The 14,455-nt window shown below is 42.8% G+C and overlaps 1 pseudogene; it reads left to right on the top strand.

The window, feature by feature from the left end:
* Window positions 1-1,062: 1,062 nt before the first annotated feature.
* Window positions 1,063-14,455, top strand: part of LOC143664762 (FMR1-interacting protein NUFIP2-like) — a 24,951-nt pseudogene continuing 11,558 nt past the window's right edge.

Genomic DNA, 14,455 nt, shown 5'->3' on the forward strand with positions numbered 1-14,455 from the left:
CTACCCTTGTTTTGTTAATGGATTCATTTCTTTCCTTAGAATTGGCAACATAAAAGAAACCACCTTGTTTCTCCAGTATTCTTTCCAGTATTCAGTTGACATGTCTGAATGCTTCTTATCAGTCCTCCCCCTCCTCTCTCTTTCTTCCTCATTTCTCCATACTCTCCCTTTTGCTTTCTGCTGTAGAAACTCAACCCCGAAACTTATAGCTGACCCATTTGCCATAATCCAGACGGAGGAAAAGAGAAAAGGAACAGGTTAATAAGACATGAAGAAAAGATATCAGGAGAAGTAGCTCAAAGGAAAAGGACCTTTGAGTAAGTGAGATGAAATGTAAAAATATCAGAAGGTGAATCACAGCCTCTCAAAAGAGAAAAAAATCTTAATAGAAGCAGACAATTGGAGGAAGCAGAAATGCTGGTAATTAAGGATGGGAAAATGAACCAAAAGCCAATAACAGGAATGGCAAGGCAAGAGAAGCTGGGAAGTGGTGGGGTGGGGAAAAAAGACAGAGAGACTCTCACTCACCTTTAGGTGATTCCACTGGAGGAAAACAAATTCAACAGAGAAATCCAATGGAGAAGTTTCTAGAGTCAAAATCATTCATCCTCTTTTCTCTATGTTTGTCCATACTAGTTCAGAAGGGATAGGGAGAAAGCCCTTCCCCAGCTATGCCTTTCCTCTCAGACCCCCACCTTCCAGGCCATGAAAGCCCATGTTGCCCTCAGCATCAGTCTTTAGCTCAGTGGGCCTCAGACAAACAACAGGCTCTTCTCAGCAAAACAGAGAGGCAGAAAAAGACTAGTCAAGGAAATGGTGGTGGGCGGATGAGATCACAGCCAGTACCTCTACATCCAAGCCCACATGCTGATGTTGGCCCACCTTCCTCAAAATCTCCTCAGACCAGATTGTAGAATGATCTCCTTCTGCCCACCTGCATTTAGCATAGAAATTGAGGGAGGGCGGTGAAGCTGACGAATCCCCCAGGAGACAACAAACTCCAGCCCCGGAATGAGAGCTCCTATGCTTACAATTAAAGAGACCCAAAGACAGAGCGTAGGGATGGGGCTGTGAGCAAGGCCAGTGGGTACTGAGTGAGGACATGCAGTCAGGGCAGGGCCATGGGGCCATCCAGGGCACAGGTTGTGGGTTAAGTGTCTTTGTGTTGTATCTTCACGCCATTCCCCCACATTTCAGCACTTCCTCTATGATACCCTGGCCTCCATGGCATCTCCAGCCGTGGCTGCCCAGCCTGCCCTTCCCTGCACCCCACAGCCCACCCCTGCCCTTCCTTTCCCCTGTGAAGTCAACCTATGTCTGTTGAGCACACACAATATACAGAGCACTGGGTGAGATGTGTTTGAATCAGAGGTGGGGAAATGTAAACAAAACTTGGTACAAAACAGTTAAAAACTCAATGGGAGAGGGAGAAGAGTGCCCATGCTCATGAGAGGCAGGTGGTGACATGAAAACATAAACAGTTTAGTTTTTTCTGAAAGGTCACCACATTTCATAGTTTGTTCTGGACAGTCTTTTTCTCTACAGTTATATCTGTTTTCCCAATGTAAGGGTAAATAGTATGTCCTTTCTGTCTCAAGAGTTTCTCAAGTTACATGATAAGTTATATGGTCATCTTATTTTTGGCTTTATATTCTACAGAAGCAGGTCAATTTGTTTTCATCAGTGTTCAAAATGGCCAATCATTGGAAACCAAATGCCCAAACACCAAATCATCTTTTCCATTCAGTCTTTAGTTTTATTTTCTGGTTTCTAATTTATGTTCACAGAAGCAAGGAAATATGTTTCATCTCCCCATACAAAGCTTCTGAGCCAGGAGGAGGGATAAGAAGGTTGACAGAAGGAGGGTAGATGGAAGAGGTGAAAGAGGGGAATTCAAAGAGAAGGGTAGAGATAGAGGAACTATGAAAAATGAGCCTCCGTCAAACTGGTTTCAAGCACACTAAACTGGCTTTTGAAGAATTTCCCTTGAGCCATCTCACACTTTGCTCTCATCTCAGCCTCCACTCTGTTTACTTTCCACAGCCACCTGATCCACTCTGATTCCCCTTATTTCCCTAACGTCTGATTTTTGCTCAAGCTATCACCCTCAGTATAACTGGCTTTGCCTACTTTGTCTTTCCCTATTCAAATTTAATTAATCTATAAAGACCATTTAAAACTCATCTGAGCCCTCAACCTCAGTCAGTGAATCCTAGCTGCTTTCAATGGAGGAGAATCCGAGCCAGCCACCACCACCACCATCACCACCACCAGCAGCAGCCTCACCGTACCTGCAGCATGGAGCCAAGAACAGCCGAAGGCCCAGCCACCAAAGCTGCTGAAACATGAGCAGAAACATGCCCTCTCTACAGTGAATTAAATGGTAACATTGGTGAAAGAGGAATATCTTTAAAGAGCCTGGATTCTGATGAAGTCAACCACATTTCCAGAGTCCTCAGTGGCAACCAGTAAATTGTAGGCACTAACCTGAAGTAGACTGTGGAGGCCCATTTGGAAATGCAGAAATTAAAACCAAAAATTTCACTTGGAAAAACAGTGTGGATAAAATGTATGGGAAGTCTTACAAAAATAAATCTGGAGAGAGCCAATCTGCAGACAAGACTAATACTGTAGCAATTACAAATGGTGTCATGACAAATAATCTGGCTGTATTACTAATGATTATATAGGCAAAGGGGCATAAAATGATGGTAGTGGATCTGAGAGTGTATAAACCATTCCTAAAAAATGGAAAGCTGGTGCAATAGTGCCAAGGGTGTGAAAATGCTTTATTTAGTGCGGGCAAAATAATGCAGTGAGACCAGTGTCCCAACTTTAAAACAGGAATTTAAAGCTTTCAAACATGACTATAGTGAACAAAAGAGAAGTCGAGTAGATGGTTCTAAGCCCATTTGGAAGTGTGAAACTGGGCTTGGAGGAACAAGACAAGGAAAACCCACTGTGGGTGAGTACTGCCAAAGAGTTCTCATGTTTAACGTAGTGTGAGCAGGAAAAAGTTTGATGATTGGTCCAGAGGAAAATGTGATTGAGCTTTTGCCTCCAAGGAGGACTCACAGATCCTACTTAAACCACTTCCAGTTTTTCCAGTGGACAACAGCAGTGTTAAAGTGGTTTCTAAAATAAGTTATGCAAGCAAAGTTAAGGAAATCCTCAAAAAAACTGTACAGAATTCTTCTGTGTCTCCATCTTCATCTTCATCCTCTTCATCATCTACTGGGGAACTCAGACCCATTCTTCAAATCAGTTATCCCAGGTTCCTATGCCTGCACTGAAATCTGTTACTTCTGCCAGTTTTTCTAATGAACCCATTTTAGCAGAGACTGATGCAAAGGGGTATTCTCAAGAGGGTCAGCCACAACTCACTACTGCTGCTATTACTCTAATACCCTTCTCTCCTGGGACTGATTTAACTCTCCAGGATATGAATTTAACTTCAGCAGATGTTGAACAAATAAAGTCTAGCCTTTCATCTACCCTTCCTATATGCAAACTGTGGTGCTGAGCACAACAGAACAGCATCTCCCCTCCTAGACACATTGGCAAACTTGGGGAATATCTTTGAGAATTAGTGGGGTTTATCATTTATAAACAAGCCCAGCGTTGGCCTTGGAACTGTTATTGGACAATCGTCAGATCATAAAGTGATTTCACTGGTTTGAATTTGAAGATCCCAGAAAAGACACATTCTTTGATCCTCATTTAATATTGCAGGGTGGGTACATCCCGTGGAGATGTGACCCACCCAGTTGTGGGTAGTAACTTTTGACTAGATGGTTTCTATGGAGATTTGTCTCTACCCATTCAAGGTGGGGTTGCTTCCTGGAATCCTTTAAGAGGGAACCATTCTGGGAAAAATCTTCAGAGCCATTAGTGTCACGAGAGCCCATGCAGCCAGAGACTTTTGGAGATGAAGAAGGAAAATGCCCCCAGAGGAGCTTCATGACACAAGAAGCCTGGAGAGAAAGCTAGCAGACATTGCCATATTCACTATATGCCTTTCCGGTTGAGGGAGAAACCCTGAATGTCATAGGCCTTCTTGAACCAAGTTATCTTTCCCTGGATGCCTTAGATCTATAGTCATGCTTTGATTTGAACATTTTCAGGGCCTTAGAACTGTACATGTGCAACTTAATAAATTACCTTTTTAAAAAGCTGTTCTGTTTCTGGTATATCACATTCCAACAGATTTGGTACTGAGAGTGGGGCTGTGGTTTGCTAATACCAAACATGTTGAAATGGTTTTTTAAATGACTAAGGGGAAGCGTCTGGAGGAGTTCTGAGGAGCTTGATAGAGAAGGGTTAGAATGCTTTGAAGAGACTGTTGTTAGAAATGTGAACTCTAAAGATACCTCCAACAACACTCTAGACAGAAATGAGCCTTGTATTGTTGCAAACTGGAAGGAAGGTGATTCTTGTTTTAAAATGGCAAATAATCTTGCAAAATTGACAAGTGGCTTTGGCTGGAAGACAGATTTTAAAAGCCATGACCTTGGATATTTAGCAGAAGAGATTTCCAAATTAAATATGGAAAGTGCAGCCTGGTTTCTCCTTGCAGATTATATGGAAATGTGACTGGAAAGAGATAAGCTGAGAAATGAACTCTTAGGTTTAAAGAAACTAGAAATTGTTGTTCTAAAAAACTCTGGGCTTCCTAAAAGAGAGACCTGAAAGACTAATGTCCCAAAAGAGGATTTAACTGAATGTGGAATCAATCAGCCATTTCAGAAAAAGCCAGGATTAGACATGGAGTTATCCAGGAAGAATATGTGAAAACTCCTTCTGTCTGATGAGTATGATCTGAGCCTATTGCATAGAAAACCAGCAAGAGTGTTGTGGAATCTGTATAAACAGAACCGCTGCCAGTCAGGACTGAGGGGGATAGAAAAGGGACACATTGGAGGAAACATAACTTTGGAGACAGAACTATAGAAGCTAAGATCTGAAGTTAAGAAAGTCAGGAGACTTTCTAAAGTCAGGAGAGCAGACCCACCCAAGCACGTGGAGAGGGTGAGTTTGCCCCAAAGGCGGAGGATGGACCTTCCACCCCATTGTGGTGGAAGAGTTGTGCTGCCTCAGAACTTGGAGAGGGTGGAGCACATTCCTTGACGATTGGGGAGAGCCTGGCTGCCACCACATGGAGGGGTTGAGAGTATGCTCCAGAGATGGCAGCGAGCCCAGGTGTGTCTCCAATGCTTGAAGAGGGTGGAGCCAAGAAAAAGGTGGTCTCCCCAGTGTCCCCCAAGGTTGCATTCAGAGAGAGGCAGGCTGCTGCATAGGCCCTTGGAAAGGGTGGGACTGCTGCTTTCTAAAGCCCTGAAGAGAAATGACTCTCAGACTTTGAAATCTAATGGTCTTTCCCCTGCAGGTTTTCAAAACTACTTGGATCTTGTGACATCTGTGTTCCTTCCAGTTTCTCCCTATGGAAATGGGGATGCTTATCCCATGACTGTCCCTCCTTTGTATGTTGGCAGCAGATAACTTGTTCTGAGTTGTATAGGTCCAGAGCTAGAGGAGAATTTTGCCTTAGGACAGACCATGTCTGTAGCTGACTTTGATGAGATTTTGTACTGTTTGTGACTTTGTATTCCATCTAAATTTTTACTGAAATGCTTTAAGTCTTTCTGATGGTGTTGTGGAATGAATGTATTTTGCATTGGAAAGAGCATGTCTTTTGGGGATCCAAAGGATTGGATGTGCCAGTTTGAATTTGTGGCCCCCAGAAAAGCCATATCCTTTAATCCTTATTCAATATTACTTGGTGGGAACATTTTTATTTTTACCATGGTGATGTGACTCACCCGTTTGTGGGTGGTATCTTTTGATTAGATGCTGTATTAGTTAGGGTTCATTAGAGAAACAGAATCAGCAGGAAACACATGCAAATAAAACGTATAAAAGTGTCTCACATGACCGCAGGGATGCAGTCCAAAATCCACAGGGCAGGCTGTAAATCCAACGACTCTGATGGATGGTCTGGATGAACTCCACCGGAGAGGCTCACCAGCTGAACCAGGAATGGGGCCTGTCTCCTCTGAGTCCTCCTTTAAAGGCTTCCCGTGATTAGATTAAGCATCACTCATTGTAGAAGATTACAAATGGAATCATCTGTGGATGCAGCTGATGTGATCATGATCTAATCCTATGAAATGTCCTCATTGAAACAGACAGGCCAACACTTGCCCAACCAGATAAATAGGTACCACAACTTGGCCAAGTTGACACATGTCCCCAACCATGACAGTCCACCCCTTGTCAACTTGGCAGCCATATATATATATATATATATCACCTTAAAACATACTTAATTTCCAAATTAAAACAATAAAGCACACATTTTTTCCTTTAACCTGACAATACTCAATTGTCCCGCATATACTGGAAACACATTAAATCTCTCCAGAATAGAGTGCAAATCCTTAGGCAACATTCATTCTTAAACTTGATATCTTACAACTTAAATAGTATAACATAAATAAAACAGCATTACAGTCCTCGTTTCTGTAACTGATCATGTGGTCGAAGTTCATATTTATCACTACCTTCTTCCACTACATTCCATGTTCCCTTTACCCTCAGCAATCACTTCAGATGGCCATGGTTCTTTGCCTGGTGGGGTGACACAAACCTTCACTCCTGAAGTTTCAGTGCCATTAGTAGTCCCTCCTGGATTGCATTGTTGCAGTTTTCCATTGATTTTAATCACAGGGCATGGCAGTACTAAAAGATGCCCTAGGGGATCTCCTCTATTTCAAGAAAACTCTTCTTTACCTCCATTATGTAGTTGCAATCCTACTTCCTTCTGATAGGCAGGGTCAATTACCCCAGACAATAATGTAATCCCATTCTTGGCTTGTTGATCCAAGGGCATAAGTAGCCCAAAGTGACCAGGTAGCAGTCTTAACTTCCAGTTCAGTGGAATCATTGTTGTTTCTCCTGGAGGAAGCACACCCCGTTTTGGAACTAAAACCTGTAGACCAGCAGAACTCAGGGTAGCAGGAACAGGAAGAAAAACTATTCCTAGTGGATCACTAGGGGTAATAGTGAGTGGTACCACACCCATTTCCACCCCTTGGTTCCTGGACCCATGGATCCTGGCTATGGGAGAAACAGCACCATACAGCAGACACTGATTCAGAGCATATACAGCTTCCTGGAGAACATTACCCCAGCCTTTCAAGGTACTGCCACCTAGTTGGCACCATAATTGAGTTTTCAAAAGGCCATTCCACCGTTCTTTCAATCCAGCTGCTTCTGGATGATGGGGAACATGGTAAAACCAGAGAATTCCCTGACCATGTGCCCATTCCCGCATCATTTGCTGTGAACTGTGTTCCTTGATCTGAAGCAATGCTATGTGGAATACCATGACGATGGATAAGGCATTTTGTAAGCCCACGGATGGTAGTTTTGGCAGAAGCATTGCGTGCAGGGAAAGCAAACCCATATCCAGAGTACGTGTCTATTCCAGTTAGAACAAATCACTGCCCCTTCCATGAAGGAAGTGGTCCAATATAGTCAACCTGTCACCATGTAGCTGGCTGGTCACCCCAGGGAATGGTACCATATCGGGGGTTGAGTGTGGGTCTCTGCTGCTGGCAGATTGGGCACTCAGCAGTGACTGCAGCCTGGTCAACCTTGGTGAATAGAAGTCCATGTGGTTGAGTCCATGCATAACCTCCTTCCCTACCACCATGACCACTTTGTTCATGAGCCCATTGGGCAATGACAGGAGTTGCTGTGGAAAGAGGCTGACGGGTATCCACAGAATGGGTCATCTTATCCACTTGATTATTAAAATCTTCCTCTGCTGAAGTTACCCTCTGGTGTGCATTCACATGGGAGACAAATATCTTCATGTTTTAGCCCACTCAGAAAGGTCTATCCACATACTTCTTCCCCAGACCTTTGTCACCAATTTTCCAATTATGGTCTTTACAAGTCCCTGACCATCCAGCCAACCATTAGCAACCACGCATGAGTCAGTATACAAATGCATCTCTGGCAAGGTTTTCTTCCAAGAAAAATGAACAACCAGGTGCATTGCTCGAAGTTCTGCCCACTGGGAGGATTTCCCCTCACCACTGTCCTTCAAGGACTCCCCAGATACGGGTTGTAATGCTGCAGCTGTCCACTTTCGGGTGGCACCTCCATATCGTGCTGAACCATTTGTAAACCAGGCCCGAGTTTTCTCTTCCTCAGTCAATTCACTGTAAGAAACTCCCCAAGAGGCCATAGCTCTGGTCTGGGAAAGAGAAGGTAATGTGGTAGGAGTGGAAACCATGGGCATTTGGGCCACTTCTTCATGTAACTTACTTGTGCCTTCAGGACTCGCTCTGGCTCTATCTCGTATATACCATTTCCATTTTACAATAGAGTGCTGCTGTGCACGCCCAGCTTTATGGCTTGGTGGGTCAAACAACACCCAACTCATGAAAGGCAACTCAGGTCTCATGGTAAATTGGTGGCCCATGGTTAAGCGTTCAGTCTGTACTAAGGCCCAGTAGCAGGCCAAAAGCTGTTTCTCAAAAGGAGAGTAGTTATCTGCAGCAGATGGTAAGGCTTTGCTCCAAAATCCTAAGGGTCTGCATTGTGATTCTCCTATAGGGACCTGCCAAAGTCTCCAGACAGCATCTCTATTTGCCACTGACACTTCCAGCACCATTGGATCTGCTGGATCATACGGCCCAAGTGGCAGAGCAGCTTCTACAGCAGCGTGGAGCTGTCACAGAGCCTTCTCTTCTTCAGGTCCCCACTCAAAATTAGCAGCTTCTGGTCACTTGATAAATGGGCCGGAGTAGCACACCCAAATAAGAAATATGTTGTTGTCAAAATAAAAAAGACACTAGGTGTTGTGCCTTTTTTTTTTTTGGTTGTGGAGGGGCCAGATGCAGCAACACATCCTTCACCTTAGAAGGGATATCTCAACATGCCCCACACAACTGGAAACCTAGAAACTTTACTGAGGTGGAAGGCCCCTGTATTTTTGTTGGATTTATCTCCCATTCTCTGAAACGCAAATGCCTTACCAGTAAATCTAGAGTAGTTGCTACTTCTTGCTCACTAGGTCCAATCAACATGATCATCAATATAATGGACCAGTGTGATGTCTGTGGGAGGCAGAAATGATCAAGATCTCTGTGAACAAGATTATGACATAGGGCTGGAGAGTTGATATACCCCTGAGGTCAGACAGTGAAAGTATATTGCTGACCTTGCCACTGAAAGCAAACTGTTTCTGGTGGTCCTTACTAATAGCTATTGAGAAAAAAGCATTTGCCAGATCAATAGCTGCATACCAGGTACCAGGGGATGTACTGATTGCTCAAGCAATGATACCACATCTGGAACAGCAGCTGCAATTGGAGTTACCACCTGGTTGAGCTTACAATAATCCACTGTCATTCTCCAAGACCCATCTGTTTTCTGTGCAGGCCAAATAGGAGAGTTGAATGGGAATGAGGTGGGAATCACCACCCCTGCATCTTTCAAGTCCTTAAGAGTGACAGCAATCTCTGCAATCCCTCCAGGAATATGGTATTACTTCTGATTTACTACTTTGCTTGGTAGGGGCAGTTCTAGTGGCTTCCACTTGGCCTTTCCCACCACAATAGCGCTCACTGTATGATTTAGAGAGCCACCATGAGGATTCTGCCAGTTGCTCAGTATGTCTATGCCAATTATACTTTCTGGAACTGGGGAAATAACTACACAATGGGTCCGGGGCCCACTGGATGCACTGTGAGACGGACCTGAGCTAAAACTCGATTGATCACCTGGCCTCCATAAGCCCCCACTCTGACTGGTGGACCAGAGAGACGTGTTGTTTCCCCTGGAATTAATGTCACTTCTGAACCAGTGTCTACTAATCCCTGAAATATCTGATCATTTCCTTTTCCCCAATGCACAGTTAAGTTGGTAAAAGGCCATCAGTCTCCTTGGGGAAGACTTGGAGGAAGATTACCAGTATAAATTTGTGGCAGTGTAACAGGTTTCTCCCCCAAAGGGACTTGGCCTCCCCTTCATTCAAGGGGCTCTGGGTCTGTAAACTGTTTCAAGTCTGGAAACTGATTAAGGTGCTGTGACTCTGTGTTTTTGTAATTCAGGTTAGACTTCTGTTCACTTGACCTAGAACCTTTGTTTATACAGCTCCAACAAGAATTTAGTAGACTGCCCTTCTATTGTATTTCTAGGTACCAAATGATTTACTAGCCAATGCCACAAATCTCTGCATGTCATATAATTTTGACACCTTGTTTGGGTTTGCTGTCTGTTATAATAGCCACATCTACCCTGTATTTGGTGATTAAGTGCTTCCACCTGGCTTCTGCCAACTTGGAATCCTGTCATCCCCATTGTGTTTAAGGATTCCAGCTCAGTGACAGCAGTTCCTACAGTAATATCTGACCTACAGAGAAATGCAACCACAGAGCTCTTAAGGGATGATGTTTCAAGTCTCACAAATTTATTTCTCACTGTTCTGGTTAAAAGTGCATCCTCTGGACATTCCTGCAGTGTAAGAGCAGGCTTTGCATGATAAATCCACTCTGATATTCCAAGCTCTCTAAGCCTCTGGATCCCCTCATCTACATTATACCAGGGCAATTCTGGCATTTCAACCTCAGGTAATGTTGGCCACCTTTTGATCCATGTTTCAACCAACCATCCAAACAAACTGTTAACACCTTTTCTAACCACTTGAGCTATAACACTGAATGCAGAATCTCTGCTTAGTGGGCCCGTATCAATAAATTCAGCCTGATCCAACCTTATATTCCTCCCACCATTATCCCGCACTCTTAAAATCCATTGCCACACATATTCCCATGATTTCTGTCTATATAAATTGGAAAACTCACACAGTTCTTTTGGAGTATAACGTAACTCCTCATGTGTGATACTTTGTACCTCACCTTTAGGGGACTGTTGGGACTTTAGTCCAGTTATAGGTCTAGAAGAAATGAGGGGTAGTGGGGGTGGGTCATGAAGAGAATTAGAAATATCTTCCAAGCCATTTGCTTCAGGGCCTTCATTTGCAGTTTCATCTGGTGAAACAAGATCAATCACTCTAGGGCTAATCCCTTCAGGAGGAGATTAGGTGGCCAGTTCCTCAAGGCAGGCAGAAAGTGGGGCTGCTATGTCCTCAGGGCAGACTATTACAGGGTTATTTCGAGAAGACTCAGCATGGCCTAGGGTTTCAACCTCGCCCCCAACATCATTATCAATCCATATGTCACCATCCCATTTTTCAGGGTCCCACTCCTTTCCAATCAATGCCCTCACTTTAATGGCAGACAACATGCAAGACTGAGATTTCAGTTTATGTTGTAAAGTTGCTACTCTAACAATAAGATTCTGAGTCCGATTTTCAGAGATCTCAAGTCTATGGCTACAAGAAATAAGATTTTCCTTCAAGATACTCATAGAAATGTCTACATCATTCAGATGGCACTTAAGCTTCTCATTTGAAGCCTTAAGCCCATCCCTTTCACCCCTTAATGTAGCCAGTGTATCTAACAACAACCAACCAATATCTCTGTAACTCCAATTTCTACAAAACTCTGTAAAGGTGTCAAAAATATTATCCCCCAGAGTCTGGCTTTGTAGAAGTGAAGCATTAGGAGAATCGAATGATGATTTTTTTTTCTCCATGTAAAAAATGTACCACGGTAATGTAATGTTTACATTAGGGGTTAAGAATATATGAGATTGTGGCAATGAAAAAGTTTTGATAACAGATATTGGTGATGGTAACACAACATTGAGAATGATATTATACCACGGAATTATACACTTGAAACTAGTGAAAATGGGAAATTTTGAGTTGTGTGTTTGTTACCACAATACAATTTCTTTATCAAAAAAAGTACAAAGGGGCTCTGTATTATCTTTGCAACTTTTTTGTAGAACTAAAATTATTTGAGATGAAAAGTTTTTAAAAACTGAAAAAGACTTCTGTCTAGTGATACTAAATTACTGGCATGTTTAAATTTGTGCCATTTAAATACCTTACAATAAGGTTTAGTAAAATTCCTGGGATTTTTTTTTCATTCAGTGTTTTAACATAATCACATTACAATAGATAGTATTGTGCTGTCCATTTTTGAGTTTTTGTATCTAGTTCTGTTGCACAGTCTGTATCCCTTCAGCTTCAGTTACCCATTGTCTTACCCTGTTTCTAACTCCTGATTGTCTCTGTTACCAATGACATATTCCGAGTTTATTCTCTAATGTTGGTTCACATCAGTGGGACCATACAGTATTTGTCCTTTAGTTTTTTTGGCTAGTCTCACTCAGCATAATGTTCTCTAGGTCCATCCAGGTTATCACATGCTTCATAAGTTTATTCTGTCTTAAAGCTGGATAGTATTCCATCGTATGTATATACCACAGTTTGTTTAGCCACTCTTCTGTTGATGGAGATTTTGGCTGTTTCCATCTCTTTGCAATTGTAAATAATGCTGCTATAAACATTGGTGTGCAAATGTCCATTTGTGTCTTTGCCCTTAGGTCCTTTGAGTAGATACCTAGCAATGGTACGGCTGGGTCGTATGGCAATTCTATATTCAGTTTTTTGAGGAACCGCCAAACTGCCTTCCACAGTGGTTGCACCATTGACATTCCCACCAACAGTGGATAAGTGTGCCTCTTTCTCCGCATCCTCTCCAGCACTTGTCATTTTTTGTTTTGTTGATAATGGCCATTCTGATGGGTGTGAGATAACATCTCATTGTGGTTTTGATTTGCATTTCTCTAATGGCCAGGGACGTTGAGCATCTCTTCATGTGCCTTTGGCCATTTGTATTTCCTCTTCTGAGAGGCATCTGTTCAAGTCTTTTTCCCATTTTGTAATTGGGTTGGCTATCTTTTTGTTGTTGGGTTGAACAATCTCTTTATAAATTCTGGATACCAGACCTTTATCTGATATGTCATTTCCAAATATTGTCTCCTATTGTGTAGGCATTTAGGGCAATAAATTTCCCTCTTAGCACTACCTTTGCTGCATCCCATAGGTTTTGATATGTTGTGTTTTCATTTTCATTTGCCTCGAGATATTTACTAATTTCTCTTGCAATTTCTTCCTTGACCCACTCGTTGTTTAAGAGTGTGTTGTTGAGCCTCCATGTATTTGTGAATTTTCTAACACTCCGCCAATTATTGATTTCCAACTTCATGATGGAAATGATGATGTTTTGACTATCTCCTTTGCCAACTCACTCGATGGATTGGGAGTGTCATTCTGATTACGGGAATCAGAGTCCTGAGTGTCTCTGAGTCCAGTCAGAGTAGAAAACCATTCATAAAAAACCATTTTTAAGATTCTGTTTCTTAAGAACCATTCCTGGTACCAAGATGTATTAGTTAGGGTTCTCTAGAGAAACAGAATCAACAAGAAACATTGCAAATAAAATTTATAAAAGTGTCTCATGTGGCCGCAGGAACGCAATCCAAAATCCACAGGGCAGGCTGTGAAGCTGATGACTCCGATGGATGGTCTGGATGAATTCCACGGGAGAAACTTGCCAGCTGAAGCAGGAAGGGCCTGTCCCTTCTGAATCCTCCTTAAATTGCTTCCAGTGATTAGACTGACCCTCACTCATTGCAGAAGACACTCCCCTTGGCTGATTACAAATGGAATCAGCTGTGGATGCAGCTGAAGTGATCATGATCTAATCCTATGAAATGTCCTCATTGCAACAGACAGGACAGCACGTGCCCAACCAGATAAAATGGTACCAAAACTTGGCCAAGTTGACACATGTCTCCAACCATGGCAGATGGGTTCCATGGAGATTTAAGGAGGGGGTGCTTATTGAAACCCTTTAAGAGGAAACCATTTTGGAAAAAAACTTCAGAAATATGGGAACCACAAAAGCCCACACAGTCAGAGACTCTTGGGGATGAAGAAGGAAAATGCTCCCAGAGGAGCTTCGTAAAACAAGAAAACCGGGGAGAAACCTAGCAGATGTCACCATGTTCACCATGTGCTTTCCCAGTTGAGAGAGATACCATGAATGTCATCGGCCTTCTTGAACCAAGTTATTTTTCCCTGGACGCCTTAAATTGGACATTTCTATAGTCATGCTTTGATTTGGACATTTTCATGGTCTTAGAACTGTACATGAACAACTTAACAAATTCCAATTTTTAAAAGCCATTCTGTTGATGATAGATTGCATTCCAGCAGCTTGGAAACTAGAGCAATGATGGAGTGACATTTCAAGGGGCATATCCTGCCACTTTGGTTTCAAAGGGTGCTGAAATAGTCCCCTCAGCAACTGAGCATCCTGTGTCTCCCAACTCTTATGAACTGGAAAAATTGAGCAGTCCTCAAGTTCTGGGTAGCATTCTAGAACCTGGGACTACCAGTGAGAGTGGAGACTTATCCTTGCAACACAGTCATACAGGTGACTTGCAAAAAGCAGACAGCAGTAGG

Source organism: Tamandua tetradactyla, chromosome 20 (assembly GCF_023851605.1).
Source record: "Tamandua tetradactyla isolate mTamTet1 chromosome 20, mTamTet1.pri, whole genome shotgun sequence".
Taxonomy (NCBI): Eukaryota; Metazoa; Chordata; class Mammalia; order Pilosa; family Myrmecophagidae; genus Tamandua; species Tamandua tetradactyla.